A 21,044-nucleotide genomic window follows, 5' to 3' on the forward strand; every position below is an offset into this window, starting at 1 on the left:
ATAGACGAGGGGATTGAAATCCTAATCCTATCAAAGTTATAGCTAAGTTTGCAGGTAATTATTGGGGATTTAAAAAGCTGGGCGCAAAATCCGGCGCTGCATAATTTTAATCTCAAGGAAGGTGTGTTTTGTTGGAGGTAATTGGAAGGAATGGGAACTTGAGAGTGAAACTGAACTGATATGTCATAGGCCGCTAAGAAATCTTGAAATGGATTCTTTAAAAGTTGCATAAAACTGGAATGACTGTTTACACACATACGTTCACGCTAAATCAAAGGTGTATCATGAAGAGTTGAGGGCGTTTGTGATTTTGGTTTGTGTTGGAACTTCTCTGAGGCAAATTCCCATGAATTATTCTTACTTTGTTGTTTGTTGAGTGTTTGTTGCATTGTTTGTCCTGCTCGAAGCGAGAAAGATTTAAGTATGGGGGTGTTAATAAGTGCATTTTGTGTGCATTATTGTGTTATTTTTATGTCTATTTTGTGTGCATTCATATTTTTTTATGTGTGTTTTATGTGCTTTATTGCATGCGTGTGCATTTCACTCTTCGGGTTAATATTTTAGGAAAATGAATTTTTGAAAAATGAATTACGGAGCAGCCTTGGTAAAAAAATCATTTTAATATTAGATAGATCAAAATCCGATCTTCACTATTCCGAATCAAGTTCAAGATGTTTTAAAGCTTCTGTCCATATTTCAGTTCGATCCGACGTCTAGAACTCGAGACATGAATTTTTCAAAATCATTGGGCGGAGCAGAAATTCCCAGGCGCTGAGCGAGATTTGAACTCGCTCGAGCGCGAATTACATATCTAGAATTTTGCTTTTCATGGTCCGCTCGAGCGAGAATTGAACTCTCTTGAGCGCGAATCGGATTTCCAGAGAAGTGCTTATGATGCCTCGCTCGAGCGAGAATTCCACTCACTCGAGCGCGTGTTCCGCCGTCAGATTTATTCGAGAATCCTATTTTGTGATGGAAATTAATTGATACGGGATCCGGACTCTATAAATAGAAGATATATCATATTTTTGGGGGTTCCTAAATTTCAAGTGGGCGGACAGAGGCAGCTAGGCGTGGAGAATGAAGACGCTCCATCAGAGTTTTTCTTCTTTTCTTATTTATTTTATTTTTGAATTATTGTTCTCAATTATTGATTAGTTTTTCTTCAACCAAAACGGCGAGATTGGGCTGAACAATTTTATGTTAAACTGTGGATTCTAATTTGGGATTTTTCATATTTAGTTTTATGATTATTGATTACTAGATTTATATTTGTCTTGTGAATAATCTGGCCAATTATTTGCTTGCTTGTTAATTGATTCCAAGTCGACAGAGGAATAATTAATTTTGATCACTCTAATAATTAACACGAGGTAAAATTGACTAGAAATAGTATTCGATTTCATCGTGCGGTTTTAGGTGCAAATTGAATTCTCATAGTTCCTAATGCGTTTGAGTTTGATTAGAATTATGAAAATTAATTATATTTGAATAGGTTTAATTGTTCTATAAATAGACTGTTAAATAAATTAGGAGAATTCGCCGTGATTTACGAATAAATATGGATCCTAGATTTGCCACTTGTTTGCATAATTTGTTTGGTACATTCATGTGTCTCGGTTGTCTCAATTTGATTATATTTATCTTTCAGTTATTTTAATTCTTATTATTTTTAGTAATTAAATTTTTATTTAATTCGTTGCATCCCTCTTTATTATTTTTTTCTAGATTAAGTAAAATAATTGAATCTTGAGAATTGACTACTGTAGTAGCCCGGTTCCATTTTACAATATTAAGTGATTTTAAACATGTTAGAAAATGACAAATAATTTTAAAAGTGTCAAAACATGTTTAAGGAGTCCTTATTTGGTCAAAATAAGTGGAAAATCAGATCCGAAACGTCCGAAAATGGTAGGGTAGGTCCCGGGGATCCAAAAATGGTAAAAAAAAGGGTGTTCACTTCGGAGACACCGTTTTGCAGATAGGAGCTGCCGATAAGAACAGATGTTCCAATCCAGCAACGGAGCTTCCAATGTACTGTCTGAAGACGTGGAAATAAGAATTGTACACGTATCTGCATGCAACACATCGGAGCTTCCGATCTCAACCAGTTGCAACTTGGATTCCATGCACAAATCGGAGATTCCGATGGCACTATTGAAGCTTCCAATTGTGCTTTATAAATAGGGGACGAGGGGGCCTCATTTTGAATGCAATCACACCTCTCCTTGGCCCATGTTAGATTTTTTTTTTTAGATTTTGGGTACTCTTATTTTAAGAGTTGGAGTAGGTAGTAGTTTTTATTTAGCGGATAGTATCCGCAGTAGCAGCCAGGCAGCGGAGCTCTGGCGAGGCGTCCAGGGGTCATAGCTAGGATATGCCCAAGCTCTGGGGCATGCTCATCAGCAGGCAGAAGACGGACAAAGGTATATGTGAGACCTCGATTCTAATCATCTAATCTTAGTATAGCGCAATCAATCATCGCAATTAAACAATATGAAATAAAGTTTTTTTTTTTAAAAAAAGAACAGTGCTCGCTCGATCGGTAAAACATTACCGATCGAGTAGGCCATTTACTCCAAGTCTCTGCCGAGACTTAACAAAAGGCCCCCGCTCGATCGGTAAAGTCTTACCGATCGAGCGGACAAGAAATTGCCCTCCTCTGTTTTTTGCTTCAGGGGTTCTTGCTCGATCAGTAAGATTCAACCGATCTAGAGGGCACAGATCCGCAGAAAAGAAAACAGATTTTTGCTCGGCTTAAGTCAACTCCAACTTAAATCCAAACATGATAAACTCCAATCAACATGAAACATGAATTATCAATCATAAATTTAGTCTCATGCAATTCATTCAAAAGCTCTAGAGTTTATACAATTTCTCCATATAGAACATGCATCAGTTCCAACTAGTTCAAACTATAAACAAATTACAACACAAGTTCGAACAACAACTTCGACTTCTATAACCAAAGGCCTCACTTCTATCCATTCAACCACCTAGCCATGCTGCCTCTGACTCGGTCCTGCCCCACATGTTTCCAAGTACACATACAAACAAGACAACATTCGGATAATCCGGTAAGAATAACATTCCTAGAATAAGCAACAAACATTTAATATCATTCCATATATCCACTAATGATATACAAATCTCAATCATTCAATTAAAGAAGTAATCTAAAATGAAATGCATGTCTTTAAAACTCCGAGATTATCAAGTCTGGATAATCAAAAGGTGATCTGATTCTTTTCTTCCTCTATGGGATCCCGAGGCTAAAACATCACACCAGTCATACCTACTTCTCCACTCGAGGTGGAGGGTGTACGTTTCAAACCTATAGACTCTGAAGAAACTATAGGGAGTTACTCAGCTATTGTAGTAAATCGCCTACAAAGCCCCCACTTATAATTCTCAGAACGTCTAACTCAAAATGAAATGAATCATTTGGCTCAATATGAATGCAATGCAAATCATAACTCATTAAACTAAAGTCAAGCAAATCAGTTAACATGCAAGTATGTGATCTTTTTGGAACACTCGAATCAAGTCGAATTCGAGTTAATCATTCCATTCAAGTCTAAGTCGTCTCATACCTCTTTTCAAGACTTTGATGCTCCAAACCTGGAAACAACAACAATATACTCATTCAATGACTCTCTCAAATCTTCTTCAAACGATAAGAAATCGATACTATACAGGTTGATCTTAAGAACGATTCAAATCTGAAATCTCGCAACTCAAAGGCCTTCAATCAAATCTTTAGAAGAATTCACAAAGATCAATATTGATCTTAAAACTACAATTCAATCTTGGTTCGATTCAATCAAACGAAAACGATAAACGAAACTCAAATTGACGGCATAACGACTCTATTCTGATTAATCCGGAATCACAGACATCAGTTAATCCATACTATGAGCTCAAACCAATATCAATACAACCAATACAAATCAAAACAAACAAATCTCAAAACTCAAATTCTCGAAAATCACAAGAAAATTCATAACATATCCGAACGACGCTCTATTTCAAAATCGACTGAAAATAAACGATAAGAGCTAGCTCAAGAACAATATATCCAAAACTCATTTGATTCTAACAACATTCGGAAATAGAAGTATAACTGATCGGAGAAATACTTACTATAGAACGAAGCCCTCGCAACCGTGATCGCTAATCTGCCTTCAGAAATAATTTCTAACTAACGGGTCGATCGAAAACTGAAATCTGAAAGCTTGAAAGTGAAATGGGGCATCTTCAATGGTGGAGAAGGCGATGGGGAGGAATAAGTGAGGGTGGAAAGAGTCAAAGTTCTCTTAAATATCTAACAAAGTCCAAAATTTCATTTTAGTCCCTGAAAAATCCAAAATTTGCAAAATAAATCCTGATCAAAATCAAGTCGGCTCTTGAACTCTGTAATCTCTAATTATCTCAAATAAAGTCAATTAAGATAAATTAGGGGCGTTACAATTCTCCCCCTCTAAGAATAGATTTCGTCCTCAAAATCAGATATGGTTTTAACACAAGACGAGATAGAATCAAAAGACGGCAATAATATTTCACTCCTCATAAATAATTCCAGAAATTCTGCTCCAATTCGAACTCTGTCTCTCAAATACTCCTTCAAGTACCAAACAACAACACTGCACTATCAAAAACTAAATTTTATTAGTCTCAAAGTTGCTTCTAATTCTGGTCGATACTCTGAATCATTTGTCTCAAGAAATTTGGCATCTCAATAAACAAAGAACATAAGAACTCTGGTCGGTTGATTCAATAACACTCTGGCCGTCTATCGAAAATCGTCTCATTCTCGTCAAAAAATCCTTCTATGCTCAGTCACAAATCGAATCATCTCTGGTTCCAACTCATGGCATCTCCTCTAAAGTTTGTCTCGTCTGATCTGACTGTCCGTCGTTCTGATGATATTGAAATAAAATACGTTGTAATCAACAACAAATGTCTCTTCATGGTCTATGCCGAAAGAGTGAGTTCGTCAAGGATTTCCGTCTAAACTGACATAATTTGGCAAAAACATGACATCTGACGGACTTTGACAAAATATCAATCCTCTGGTCCTGACTGAAAGTCATTCTGTACAGAACACGGTAGCAGATTCATCAATTGGACAATAAAAATCAAATAGTAGACAAAATAAGAACAAATCCTCGACTTTTATGATTAGAAACAATCGCGGAAATCTCCTCGTAAAGAAACGATGCCAAATATTCCACTCAATAAGATTGCCGCGAGTTCAAGTCCAAAGTCAGACCTTGAATCTCGAGCGTCTTCAGCTGCCTCGATGTCTAGACTAGAGCGTGATCCCTCTGAATAAGAGTATATCTAAATTCTCGATAAGAAGAAATATTGAGTACTGAAAGATCTTCCGTACCGAATTCAAGAATACTGGAGTGCTGATCAACAAAAATTCCATCACCAGATAAGAAAATTGAGGAAGACAACTCAATCCAAACAGAATTCAGACATTAAAGAATGACATACCATTATCCGGCACCAAAATCTGAATTACGATTCTCAAAAGCTCTGCGTGATCAGTACAATTCTTATTCCAAAAATACAAGAAAATCATCGATAAGAATTCCTAGCTTCAACTAATACTTCTGAAAGATCCGGTTAATAAAAAAAATTAACAACACTACAGGAGTGTTCGTCAATTCAAACGACCTGACAAAAGTTAGAGGCACGATAAACATTAAACAGATTACTCAATAGGAAGGCAAGAGACTCACCAGTATCTAACAGTCCAAAAAGAGCAGAAAAACCCAAATTGAATGTTTACCTGATATGTCATTATCGGGTGCAGCCTGAGCCTGATCCTCGGTCAGAGAAAAGACTCGTGTCTGCTGTCTGGAAGGTTTATTCGCATGCTAGTTACCTTCCTGTCTATTCTGCTGCTGAGGTTGGAAAGAGTGTACCGTAGATGCTTGCCGCTGAGGTTGAGCTATCTGTCTCGAAGAACTTCCACTCTATGCTTGTTCAGAGCCCCGCTGAGGAAACGTTCTGTCAAAGTGTCCCGCCTGGTTACAGATGTAGTAGTTTCCAAAATTACCTCTACACTGATTACTGGAATGATGACATCCAAAATTGGTACAAGACATGCCTGACTGACTCGAACTCTGTCCCGATCCGATCTGCCTCGAGCCACTAGAGCTCGAAGAACTGCTTACGTGCTTCTTAAACTGCTTCCCCTTCGGAAGATAGTAATCCTTCCTATTACCTCCACTGCTACCACCCTCAGAACTCGGTGGTGGATTCTGAAATTGAAAATATTGATTCTGGTAATGAGATGGTTGGTTTTGATACTAACTAGGCTGCTGAGGCACAACTGAAGCTCCTTCTCCACAAACCTGCTTCAGCTCCTTCTGCATGATTAATGGCATCCGCAAAATTATCAGGCCTAGAAGTGTTTACTAACGTGAAGATATCAGGGTTCAAATCATTAATGAACTGATAAGCTTTTGCTTCTTCATTGTCGGCAATGTGCGGTGCAAATCTTAGCAAACTATCAAACTTGGCAACATACTCCTCAATATTCAGATTCCCCTGCCGCAGATTGGCAAACTCAGCTCCCTTGTCCTTTCGGTATGAAACTGGGAAAAACCGCTTACAAAACTCAGATTTGAAAAGATTCAAGTTAATAGTTGTACCTCGGTTTTCCATGGCTCTCTTCGTCGTGATCCACCAGTTCTTAGCAACACCACGAAGCTGATGAATGACCAACCTGGTTCTGTAGTCATCAAAATAGTCAAGGTTATCGAACAACTGATCAATGTCATCCAACCAGCTCTCACAGTCAACCTGATTCTCTATACACTGCAACAACGGCGGGTTAAACGATTGAAACCTCTTCAGTAAGGTTTCCATAGGCGTCGCTGTGGCATCCATCTGATCAGTTTCAGTACTAGCTTGTTAGTTTGGAGGAGTAACTGGCGGTGGATTTCTGTTACTTACTCGACGAGGACCCATCTGATAATAAAAGATTAGGACACAAAATATCTCAATCGCTACAAAGCGGTGCCCCTTACAACCTCTCAAAATTTTTGATACCAGTCGATAACAAAAACAGTTATATCTCAAGTAGTCCATGCTTTATAAATTAAATCACATAATCATGTAATTCAAATAATTCTCAAATAATAAAGCATGCTCACACATAATTTAAATAATTCAATCACATGCGAGAAGCCCATTCACGCGAACTCGACCTTCCCCGCTCACTTCTAGTTCAACCAAGAACTTATCGCTCTAATATCACTTAATGTAAGACCTCGATTCTAATAATCTAATCTTAGGATAGCGCAATCAATCATCACAATTAAACAATATGACATAAAGATTCGGTAAAACATTACCGATCGAGCGGGCCATTTACTCCAAGTCTCTGCCGAGACTTAACAAAAGGCCCCCGCTAGATCGGTAAAGTCTTATCGATCGAGCGGACAAGAAATTGCCCTCCTCTGTTTTTTGCTTCAGGGTTCATTGCTTGATCGGTAAGATTCAACCAATCTAGCGGGCACAAATCTGCAGAAAAGAAAATAGATTTTTGCTCGACTTAAATCAACTCCAACTTAAATCCAAACATGATAAACTCCAATCAACATGCAACATGCATTATCAATCATAAATTTAGTCTCATACAATTCATTCAAAAGCTCTAGAGTTTATACAATTCCTCCAGATAGAACATGCATCAGTTCCAACTAGTTCAAACTATAAACAAAAAACCAAAGGCCTCACTTCTATCCATTCAACCACCTAGCCATGCTGCCTCTGACTCTGTCCTGCCCCACCTGTTGCCAAGTACACATACAAACAAGACAACAACCGGATAATCCGATGAGAATAACATTCCTAGAATAAGCAACAAACATGTAATATCATTCAATATATCCACTAATGATATACAAATCTCAACCATGCAATTCAAGAAGTAATCTAAAATGAAATGCATGTCTTTAAAACTCCGAGATTATCAAGTCTGGATAATCAAAAGGTGATCTGATTCTTCTCTTCCTCTATGGGATCCCGAGGCTAAAACATCACACCAGTCACACCTACTTCTCCACTCGAGGTGGAGGGTGTACGTTTCAAACCTCTAGACTCTGAAGAAACTATAGGGAGTTACTCAGCTATTGTAGTAAATCGCCTACAAAGCCCCCACCTATAATTCTCAGAACGTCTAACTCAAAATGAAATGAAAATTTGGCTCAAGATGAATGCAATGCAAATCATAACTCATTAAACTAATGTCAAGCAAATCAGTTAACATGCAAGTATGTGATTACTTCGAAACACTCGAATCAAGTCGAATTCGAGTTAATTGTTCCATTCAAGTCTAAGTCGCCTTATACCTCTTCTCAAGACGTTGATGCTCCAAACCTGGAAACAACAACAATATACTCATTCAATGACTCTCTCAAATCTTCTTCAAACGATAAGAAATAGATACTATATAGGTTAATCTTCAGAACGATTCAAATATGAAATCTCGTAACTCAAAGGCATTCAATCAAATTTGTAGAAGAAGTCACAAAGATCAATATTGATCTTCAAACTACAATTCAATCTCGGTTCGATCAAATCAAACAAAAACGATAAACAAAACTCAAACTAACGACATAACGGCTCTATTCTGATTAATCCAGAATCACAGACAGCAGTTAATCCATACTATGAGCTCAAACCAATATCAATACAACCAATACAAATCAAAACAAACAAATCTCAAAACTCAAATTCTCGAAAATCACAAGAAAATTCATAACATATCCGAACGACGCTCTATTTCAAAACCGACTGAGAATAAACGATAAGAGCTAGCTCAAGAACAACATATCCAAAACTCAGTCGATTCTAGCAATATTCGAAAATAGAAGTATAACTAATCTGAGAAATACTTACTATAGAACAAAGCCCTCGCAACCGTGATCGCTAATTTGCCTTCAGAAATAATTTCTAATGGACGAATCGACCGAAAAATGAAATCTTAAAGCTTGAAAGTGAAATGGGGCGTCTTCAATGGTGGAGAAGGCGATGGGGAGGAAGAAGTGAGGGTGGAAAGAGTTAAAGTTCTCTAAAATATCTAACAAAGTCCAAAATTGCATTTTAGTTCCTGAAAAATCCAAAATTTGAAAAATAGACCCTGATCAAAATCAAGTCGGCTCTTTAACTCTGTAATATCCGATTATCTCAAATAAAGTCAATTAAGATAAATTTTGGGCGTTACAGTATGGCTTTGGTTCCCTATAGAAAATAGGGAGTAGACTATAGTTTAATTAAGGCTTTTAGAGCCTAGTAGGTGATGTTTGTCATGCTAGGAAATGCATGAGTTATTTATGTTGTAGTGATGCATGGTAGGCTTGGACCTAGAGGGGAAGCTTCTAGGATCTGCCTTAGTAAGGTACGGAAGTATTTATTCGAGATATCTAGATAAGTATGCATGTTTTATGTGTTTGCATGGATTATGTGATTGCATTTTTTATATGACTTTATATATACAGCATGCCACGATTGTATGTTGCACACATGAGCATATTGAGCTTTTACCTTAGAGGTATCCTGTAGTAGGGCGCTCACCCTACGAGTTATGGATGGTTGGATACTTAAGTCTTGTGTCAGGTCACCTTTATGGTTGGACACATGTACCAGTATATGGTCACCATTATCCACATGGTATATGAGCCACCTCTTGAGGCGACGACGCAGCGTTATATATACCCTAGGCCCCGTCTTTGAGCTTGTTTCTTGACCTGAGAGTCTTGGTACCCAGTTCATTTGCATACATGCACACATAACACTGTATACTCGTACTCTCGTACTGAGCTTGTTAGGCTCACTTCCGGTTGTTTTCTGTTGGCTGGATTCCCTATTCCATGGGGCAGTTGCAGGTAGTTCTCCCGGAGACATGGAGGTTAGGTGGTGACCAAGGCTGGTTAGCAGGGTTGACCACTAGGATTTGCTTACCTGGTATTATTTTATTTTAAGATTCCGCAGTTACTCTGATTAAGATTATTTTATTGATTAATTGAATGCTTAAGTTCTGATTAGTAGGTGATCACGATGCGGGTCACTATATTTATGGTATCAGAGCATGCAATAAGATTCTTTGGGACATAGAATTGATTTTGGGTTATCCTTTGTAGGATTGCAAGTTGGATTCAATATCGATAGCAGTATTAGGAATTGGAATAGCAAGATGTTTAGGCTTTTCCAAGATCTTCATTGCCAAAGTTGGCAGCAAAAGTTTGTATTATGTGGATCCCAGCAGGATGGAGCTGGAAGAGAAGATCCAGTTTTCAACGCCAGGCACTTCTCCAGGTTGAAAGGAATGTGTGACATGTAGTCATCCATTCCGCATCGACCAAGAAAGCCACCCCGGAAGACTCTTCACTTGTAGTTGGAGATATTGTCAGGGAAATCTTGTCTCACATACCAGATTAGGAACCCAAAAATATTGGAAGGATCCGATAGATTAGCAAGATTTTATCTTTTAGATCTTGTGATGAAGAAGGTGTTGGAACAGGTTTTCAGATCAGTGTGATATGATACCCGGAGCAGCGGAAGTTTAAAAATTTTTATTTTCCTATATGGAACAATTCCATATCATGGGTATCAAATCCTAACGATTAAAATCAACATATAAAATAATAATAACAATTAATATTTTACCTTTTCAAGCTATGGCTTGATTATGGACACCAATTGATTAATCTGCTTTTGTTGTAAATGTAACACCCGGTATTTTAAATATGTAAATCCGCATGCATAATTAGGATATTTAATTATTTAAATTCGTGATTTATGGGTTAAATAATTATGTGAATTATTTGTGCATGATTTAATTTATTTTTTAAGCATTGAACCCATAATTAGTGATTTTTAGGATTTTTAGTATTTTAATTATTTTATCGCGTAGACGGGACCGTGAACGGACGAGATGACAACTTTCTATCCAAATTATTTTATGAGTCTTTTTAGAGCCCAAAAATATTATTTTGAGTTTTATTTCCTCAATATTTTTAGTATTTAATTTTATATAATTTTAGGAGTCCGTTTTTATTCAAAATAAGCCAAAATATTGACTTTTTATTATCTTTTAAATTCCCCTAATTTTTAATTTCGGGATTTCTTTTAATGTTATCAGATTTTAAATATTATTTAGAGTTTTATTTTAAGTTATATATTTAATATCCTAAATAATACATTAATTATCCAATTTTCTATTTAATTAAAAACCTAAACCTAATCTACCCAAAACCCCTCGATCCAAAGCTCCATCAGCTGCCTCCCCACCCCATATTCATCATCTTCTTCGGCTAACAGCCTCCACGAAGAACACCATAGCCGATTTTGAAGCTTCCAAGCGTGTCATCATCGCCCCGTCGTCCCGGAATCGTTCTACGCACTCCTTTCTCTTCAAACTACGGTGCAAGGCATGATTCTTTCTCTATTTTTCGTGCCATATCAGTTATTATGCGTGTGTGTTTGTAGGCATCAAACTTTTCATTGAAATTTTCAGTAAAACAAATCGGATTTCTGGAGGTATGCACATGGTTCTTTGATTTCATTAACATACTCACGTTTTTATGATTATGGGCATGCATGGCTGCTGGTCCACGGTTCAGAGGGGGTCTTAGGGTCCCTAGGCTGGGTTTGGTTGGATGGTTAAGGGTGGAACAGGGCTGGAGTCGAGCTGCATCAGTTCTGGTTCCAAGGGTGCGTAGGTTCAGGGTTCTGAGGAAGAAGACTTTGTTCTCCTTCTCCAAGCCACTATTTTGGGTGAGGCCTGAAGGGTTTGAACCATCTAGATGTTGATTAGGATTGAGAATTGGTTTCACGGAAAAATATGGCCGGAGTAGGAAGAACGATCGAAAGTCCCGGCGCTGCTCAGGTCTGCGGGCAAGTCTAGGATAGGCTGACTTGCAGAGGTCCGTTCTCCTTTGTTATGCCATCATTTTGGCTGTTTTTTTAGCTTTTTGGAAACGTCTTTGAGTTCACTACGTTCGTGAGGTGGTTTCACGGCCAAATGTTTCTGGAGCAGATGGCACGAACGAATCTCGTGGAACTGCTCAAACTGTTGGCCGAGAAAGGGGTAGGGAGAGGAGGTTTGGGTTAGTTTCGGGTCTGGGCCGGGTCTGAGTGGTCCGGGTTGGGTCAGTAGGGTAGTGGGTCGGGTTATGTTGGTCCGAGTCCGGGTTGGTGGGCCAGGCCCGAGTCTTTTTAATTTTAAAGTATTTTAAGATTTAATTGGTTTTTGGGCCCAATTAATTTGAAATAAAATGATTTGGGTTCCATTTAATTTCTTTGGGATAAATTTAATTATTTTTGGGCTTAATTAAATTATTTTAAGTTAATCTCTTAAATTTTTATGACAACGTAACCGAAACGAATGCAAAACAAACACAAAACATGCAAAATAACGCACAAAAACGACTCCTATCAACCTCCCCAAACTAACCTTTTGCTCGCCCTCGAGCAAAATAGGTGACAATTCTAACATGCAAAAACAACAAAAAAACGACACAAGTAGGTAAAATCAACCTTCTCAAGCCTCAAAACTTTTTCCAACAAAAACCAATCCAATCATATCAACATGCTGACCTTTTAAAACAAAAAAATTTAATAATAACTAGCAAACCTTGCAAACTTAAGAATCTCACAACTTCGTTTTTGGAATACTCTACTCCTAATTCAATTCACACATTCTAAGATCATGAGGACTTTTTCAGTTATACTGGGATCAAGATTTAGAAACATTCAATGATACACACACTCACGACTGGTATAACTCAACGAAAAATAGTGTGTGCGTGTTTTGGTCAAGAATCCACATTCATTAACCGTGTCTATCAACAGTCCATCAGCAAATTTCCTACAACCCCTCTCCACTAGTATATTGGGCAACTGTAACTCGGTCAATAGGTCTTATTCGGCTTATAATGCCAGGCTAGGTTAATGGCTCCAAATGAAGGACAAGAATTCAAAGAGGGAGTAAATGATGATCATTCTCTACAGTCTACTCCTTTTGACTCACAAATTCGCACCTCTTCTCATTCATTGATTTCCAAATTTTTCTTTTCTTTCACTTGTCTTCTGCCAACATTCTTTTCTTTCTTTATTTTCCACCACTTTTTTTTCTTTCTTTCTTTTGTACTGAACACAACCAACACACCATTCGAATCTTAATTTTTCATTCGGAGCATAAACAAAAATATACTACATTCAATTTACTCCCCACAAGGTAGGAATGAGTGTTTAAGCTATGGGTAGAAGTTATAGGATATTGAACAAAGTCGAATGGGGGTTTACCACACGTTTTCACGCATGCCATTCGTTTTCTATTAAGCTCAAATTAGGCACTAGGGACACATTAAATCAAGCGTGGTTTGAAAGGCACAAACATAATTCAGAAAGAATTGCCTATATCACTCCTAAATCACAGTATACCCGTATTGCGCCTCAAGGGATGTTTGAACTTGTTCTAGACAAATTTTAATTCACAGTCAACTCATGCAGATCTCAATCAGTGCAGAACAGAGAATCATCAGTAGTAAGCGATGATTACACCAAAACAAGCTTCAGATTATGCACCTCTCGTGCTCATATAAACGTGAAGGCTCAACTGGGCATCTAAGGATAATTAACGAAAAATTTTAAGCCCAAAGATCAAACAAATTGCCTCAATCATATCCAAGTTTGTATGTTTCAACTTCAGATTCAAGTATACCTCACAGAGTGTTTAGAGATCTATTCATCGACTTGGTTGTACTAGTTCAAAACTATTTGTCAAGCAAAGAAGATGATCATGGATTCAAAACTAAAAAATATTTATTTTTTTCTTTTATTTTTTTTTTATCATTGGCTTTTTGGTTTCATTCACAACACTTTCAAAAACAGTACAAACGACTCAAACGAACAAAAAGCATGAAAATAGAATGAAAACACAAAAAACACAACCTCCCCAAACTAAAGACGAGCATTGTCCCCAATGCTACTTGACACCACCAAATCTAAAAACACAAAAAGAAACATAAAAACAAAAAAAAAAAAACACTAATCACTCCCCTGGTCTGAATCAGAATCCTCCTCATCGAGGTCTTCGGGCAGATCCCAAAGTGGCGGAGCATATTGGAATGGGAAGGGCGGAGGATACGGCGGTGGAACTGGATAAGCTGCAGGGTCCATCCCAGCATTTGCGAGCAGCCCTCACATCATGGCATTGGTAGATTCGTTGTGGGCCGCATTCACCTCCCGGCATTTATCCATGTGTTGCACCCAGGCAGAAATTTCTCTCAGTGTCTCATTCGTGGTGCGTCGAGCAGGGGGTGGCTTAAGCACATTCCTCGATGATTGACCGGGTCCAGAACGTGCCCGGCCATCAGATGTAATCTCCCTGAGTCGGAACGACTTTTTCGCCCTCAAAATAGTGTCATCCACCTCCTGCGTTGGGTGCAACCATTCTTCGTCGTCCCTGGTTGGGACACCAGCTCGCACACAAAGTGCAGAAAAAATGGTCGGAAAGAATATCGCAATGTTGGAAGTGCGAATGGATGTGTACAACTCTCGGTTGATAATCCATCCGACATTGAGCGGCCATTGCTTGTGCAGGGCATACAACAGCACCGCCCTGCTCATCACCACCTCATTTGTGTGGGATACCGGCATTAATCTGTGAGTCAGAAAAGCATACCACAAGGCCGGTTCCAACCGCAAATATTTTTCTTTAAAAGACACAAACTTCACTGAGTCTTTCCAAACGTTTCCATCATAGCACAGAACATTAGTAATTTCATTATAATCCGGGTTAGCCTTAAATGCTTGAAATTGGCTATCATCCACATCCGGAGTTTCCAAAAAATCATTAATAGCGGCAGGAGTGAAAGAAACCATCTTACCCCGCACGAAAACCGTGCTATCTGTACGCTCGACGGCATTGGCGTAGAACTCTCATACCAAGGGGACAATCGCCGCTAGAGGTTGTCGGCAAAATTTTGTCCATCCTCGAGCCACGATGCCAAGGGAGGCGGTGCGTTCTTCGGAGAGATTGAATCCCCTCTCTTCAATTGGATTCCTATTAGATTTGGCCGCCTCATACCTCGCCTTAGCTTCTTCCGAGATGAATTTCCCATCTATGATGTTGGATGGGGTAGCCCTAGAAGTGGCAATCTTTTGTTTCTTTGGCGCCATGGTGTACGAAACTTGAAGAATCAATTGATGGACCTGTGAATTGGAGAGAACAAAGAGAAGTATGGAGTGAGGGAGAGAGACGGCGAGAGAGATTAGGGTTAGGAAGAGAATTAGAAAGGGAATTGTAAAAGAATGAAAGGGGGATCGGGTTTTATTTTTTCTGAGTCTGCGCGATGCGCCTGAGTGGTAGAAAAAAGCCGCTCGGGCGCACCCCCCCCCCTTTTTTTTTAAAACACTGGACAGAAGGGATGCGCCTGGGCGGCAGAAAATAGCCACTCGGGCGCACCCCCCTTTTTCGAAAAAAACATGAAAACAGAAGGGATGCGCCCGAGCGGCGAAAAACAACCGTCCTAGCGCATCCAAAATTTTTTCTTTTATTTTTTTTTAAAAAAACTAAAACTAAAACTAACAAAAACAAAATTAAATAAAAGAGAAAGTAGAATGTAGTTCTCAATTTAAAGTCGAGAGCTTGACTTTTATTCCTCCCCAAACTAGTCTTTGTCAGTCAATGTGGTGATGACCGGCATGTAATCAATGTCACCCCCCCACGTAGTGTTTAAGCCTTTGAGCATTGACCGTAAAAGACTCGTTTCTGGCATCTTTGATCGCAATGACCCCCGATGGATACACTCTGGTGATTTTATAGGGGCCTGACCACCTAGACTTCAGTTTTCCGGGAAACAGCCTCAACCGGGAGTTGAATAGCAAGACAGCATCTCCTTTCTTGAATTCCCGCTGACGAATGCGCCTATCATGTATTCTCTTGGTTCGTTCCTTGTACGAAACCGCCATATCATAAGCACTATCGCGGAATTCCTCCAGTTGATTAAGCTCCAACAATCTCTTTTCACCTGCAGCAGTAAATTCAAAGTTTAGGGTCTTAGTAGCCCAATATGCTCTATGTTCTAACTCAACAGGTAAATGGCATGACTTTCCAAATAACAGTCTATAAGGGGAAGTGCCTATAGGTGTTTTAAACGCGGTCCTATAGGCCCATAAGGCATCATAAAGTCAAAGTGCCCAATCTTTCCGATTAGTACTCACACTTTTCTCCAAAATCTGTTTGATTTCTCGATTGGACACTTTCACTTGGCCACTGGTCTGGGGGTGATATGGGGTAGAGACTTTATGCTTGACACCATATTTTTTTAAGAGTTTGTCAAAACGTTTATTGCAAAAGTGGGTGCCACCATCACTAATGATTGCACGGGGTGTACCAAACCGATTAAAAATATTTTTCTTCAAAAATTTCAGTACAACCTGTGCGTCATTTGTTGCATAAGCTTCAGCCTCTACCCATTTTGAAACATAATCGACTGTGACCAGAATGTATTTTTTTGTCATAGAAATTGGAAATGGTCCCATGAAGTCGATTCCCCATACATCAAATATCTCACACTCAATGATATTATTTAAAGGCATTTCATTTCGGTTTGAGATATTACCTATCCGTTGACATCTATCACAAGATAATACAAACAAGCGCGCATTTAAAGAGATTGGGCCAATAGAACCCACATTCAAGTACCTTTGTTGCTGTTTTGACTGGCCTAGCATGGCCACCTACCTCACGATCATGACAATGACTGAGGATGCTTTGCATTTCTCCTTCCGCCACACATCTCCGGATCATTGAGTCAACACATATTTTAAACAAAAATGGTTCCTCCCAAAAATAATGCTTGACATCTGATAAAAAAATTTTCTTCTTATGGAAAGACAGATTATGTGGGAGTGTGCTTGTGACTAGATAATTCGCAAAATTAGCATACCATGGTGAACTTTCTATGGCAAAAAGTTTTTCATCATGGAACCAATCATCTATGTCATCTATCTCATCTGTTGCACCATCAGCAATGCATTCTAATCTAGATAGATGATCAGCTACTACATTTTCAACACCTTTCTTATCTCTGATCTCTAAATCAAATTCTTGCAAAAGTAAGATCCACCTAATCAGTCTAGGTTTCGCATCTTTCTTTGCCAACAAGTGCTTAATAGCAGAGTGATCTATGTATACTGTGATTTTTGAGAGTACAAGGTATGAATGAAATTTATCCAGTGCAAATACTACAGCTAACAACTCTTTTTCAGTGGTGGCATAATTTAGTTGAGCTTCATTAAGAGTCTTGCTAGTGTAGTAAATAGTTTTGAATACCTTGTCTATTCGTTGGCCAAGCACTACGCCAACAACAGAGTCACTTGCATCGCACATGACTTCAAATGGAAGATCCCAGTTCGGTGATGTAAGTATTGGTGCAGTCACCAGTCTTTCTCTCAACACTTCAAAGGCCTGCAAACAATTTGAATCAAAGTCAAAAGGGGAATCTTTCATTAGCAAAGAAGAAAGAGGTTTGGAAATTTTTGAAAAATCCTTAATAACCTGCCAATAGAAGCCGGCATGGCCCAGGAAACTTCTGACTCCCTTGACTGTCGTAGGTGGAGGCAAATTTTGAATAACGTGCACCTTGGATTTGTCCACCTCGATCCCCTGCTCAGAAATTCAGTGACCCAATACTATACCTTCTGTCACCATGAAATGGCACTTCTCCCAGTTCAGTACCAAATTTGTCTCCTCGCATCTCATTAAAACAGAATTCAAGTTATGCAGACATGCATCAAAAGATTTACCGAAAATAGAGAAATCATCCATGAAAATTTCTAAAAAATTTTCGACCATATCATAAAAAATGGCAGTCATGCACCTCTGAAAAGTAGCAGGAGCGTTACATAACCCGAAAGTCATACGTCTATAGGCAAACGTACCATATGGGCAAGTGAAAGTCGTTTTATCCTGGTCTTCAGGTGCAATCGCTATTTGATTGTATCCCGAATACCCATCTAAAAAACAGTAAAACTCATACCCAGTCAGTCTCTCTGGCATTTGATCAATGAAGGGGAGGGGAAAATGATCCTTATGGTTTGCGTCATTTAGTTTTCTATAGTCTATGCACACACGCCAACCTGTAACTGTCCTATTGGGTATCAGTTCATTTTCTCATTCTGTATGACAGTAATTCCCCCCTTCTTTGGTACACAGTGCACCGGACTCACCCATGGACTATCAGATATAGGATAAATGATACCTGCATCCAGAAGTTTGATCATTTCAGCTTTTACAACTTCCTGCATTTTTGGATTCAATCTCCTTTGTGGTTGAACCAATGGGTTGATGTTCTCTTCCATTAAAATATTGTGCATGCATAAGGATGGATTGATTCCTTTGATATCCGCCACTTTCCAGGCAAACACACTCTTGTGTTTCTTGAGAACCTCCATTAGTCTGGCCTCCATCTCACCTATCAAAAAGGAAGATATTATAACAGGTAACTTATCATTCTCACCTAAAAACATGTATTTGAGATGGACAGGTAATGGTTTCAATTCCACAATAGGTGGTTCCTCAAGGCTTGGTTTCTGGAGAACTAAATCCTTCTGGTCACCAAGGTCTTCAAGTCTAAACTTTCCACCTCTTCTCCATGACTGGTTGTCATTCAAATATGCGGTCAACTTTTCAATTCCATCACTGAGAACATCCACTTGCTCAGAGATAAGTGCAGCTTCTAATGGTTCCAGAAAAGTATCCTGCACATAATCAAATAACAGTGAGTCCACTACATCCAGTTGAAAACATTCTTCATTATTCTGAGAAAATTTTAAAGCATTAAAAACGTCAAACGAAATTTTCTCTTCTCCCACTCTTAACAGCAACTCCCCCTTCTGGACATCTATTAATGCCTTTCCTGTCGCCAGGAAGGGTCTACCCAATATGAGTGGCATGTTCAAATCCTCTTCCATATCTAACACCACGAAGTCCACAGGGAAGATGAATTTGTCCACTTTTACAAGCACGTCCTCGATTATCCCCCGTGGATATTTGATGGACCTGTCTGCCAGTTGTAACGACATTCTGGTGGACTTTGGTTCTCCCAAGCTCAATTTCCTGAACACAGAGTAAGGCATTAGATTTATACTAGCACCCAAATCACATAAAGCTTTATGAAATTGAATATCATTAATCACACAAGGGATAGAGAAACTCCCTGGATCTTTTTGCTTTAATGGGATTTTATTTTGCACCAATGCTGAGCAATTCTCAGTCAGACTAATCATTGCATGCTCCTCCAGTTTCCTCTTGTTGGAGAGGATCTCTTTCAAGAACTTTGCATAACTTGGCATTTGCATTAGTGCATCGGCAAAGGGAATATTAATATTCAATTTCTTGAATACTTCTAGGAATTTTCCAAACTGAGAATCTAGTTTTGCCTTCTTCAGGGCTGCAGGAAAAGGTGGTGGCACAACAATTTTTTCTTGTGAAGTGGGTGAAAGTGTTGGGATAGATGACTTACCTGCAATTCTTGTTGATGTATCCAATTCTGGCTCTTTCTCGACCTGTGGTGCAGGCTCTACTATCTTCCCACTCCTCAGTTTGATTGCTTTTACCTGCTCCTTCGGATTCTTCTCCGTGTCACTCGACAAGGTACCCTGATCTCTGCTGGAAATTGTTTTGGCCAATTTCCCTATCTGATTCTCTTGATTCTTTATTGAAGCATCTTGATTCTGCATCCGGGTTTCAGTAGATGATATGAATTGCTGCATCATCTGCTCTAAACTCGATTTTCCTTCTTGAGGCTGTTTGTCGTAGTTCTGATTCCCATATGGCTTATTGTTCTGTCCACTCCACGAGAAATTTGGATGTTGTCTCCACCCTGGATTATAGAAGTTCGAGAATGGGTCATTCCTTGGGCGATTTTGATTTCCCATATGACTTGCCATAACTCCCTCTGGTTGAGAAAATGTTTGACAGTCTTTCGTGAAATGTTCTGCACCACATTTTTCACACCATACTTCTTGAACTCGCATCACAGAGTTTTCTATACTCAATTCCTCAATTCTCTTGTTCATGACTTCAAGTTGAGCGGCCACTGATGTGAATGCATCAACCTGATGAATCCCATTAGATTTTCGGGCTTCACTTCTTTCAGATAAAGGGTGATAGCTAATAGATGCCATTTCCTCAATTAATTCATAACCATCCTTTGATGATTTTCGCAGTAAATTTCCACCTGCAGCTGCATCTAACATGGTACGATTAGAGTGAGAAAGACCATAATAAAAAGTTTGTGTCATAAGACCATCTGGTAATTGGTGGTGTGGACATCTCCTTAGTAGATCTTTGTAGCGCTCCCATGCTTCATAAAATGTTTCCTGTTCTCCTTGGGAAAAAGTTGTGATGTCAGTTCTTAGTTTCATTGACTTAGATGGTGGAAATTATTTGGTGAGGAAAGATTTTGCCAGATCATCCCAAGTCATGATGGAACCTGCAGGTAAATTTGTCAGCCATGCTTTCGCCTTATCTCGTAGTGAAAAAGGGAATAAACGCAAACAAATAGCGTCATCAGAAACTCCCTGTATCTTGAATGTATCACAAATTTCCAGAAAATTTGTGAGGTGCACATAGGGTTCATCAATGACAGTCCCGCCAAATTGAAGTGTGTTCTGAATCATTTGAAGAATAGCAGGTTTTATCTCAAAGTGATTTGCCGCTACAGTTGGCCTGGTGATGCTTGGTCTAGAACTTTCGATGTTTGGTAAGGCGAGATCCATCATGGATCTGTAAACTGGTTGTTCTTGTTCTTGTTCTTCTTCCATTTCTTCTTGTTGTTGCCTTCTTCTTCTTCTGTGAAAAGTTCTCTCGATTTCTGGATCAAAAGGCACTAATTCTTCATATGAGTGTCGCATGCACTGCAAGAGAATCCTGCAGTTCACAAATGGAAAAGAGTGATTAAAATTGTAATAGAGAAAAACCAAATAAAACAAATTAAAATCTCAATAGT

The 21,044-nt window shown here is 38.9% G+C and overlaps 1 non-coding gene across 1 annotated transcript; it reads left to right on the forward strand.

The window, feature by feature from the left end:
- Positions 1 to 20,350: 20,350 nt before the first annotated feature.
- On the forward strand, positions 20,351 to 20,457 carry LOC140873575 (small nucleolar RNA R71). The gene has a single exon (XR_012148079.1). It is a non-coding gene; the product is annotated as a small nucleolar RNA R71 (small nucleolar RNA).
- The last annotated feature ends 587 nt before the right edge of the window (positions 20,458 to 21,044 follow it).

Source organism: Henckelia pumila, unplaced genomic scaffold (genome assembly GCF_033568475.1).
Source record: "Henckelia pumila isolate YLH828 unplaced genomic scaffold, ASM3356847v2 CTG_664:::fragment_2:::debris, whole genome shotgun sequence".
Taxonomy (NCBI): Eukaryota; Viridiplantae; Streptophyta; class Magnoliopsida; order Lamiales; family Gesneriaceae; genus Henckelia; species Henckelia pumila.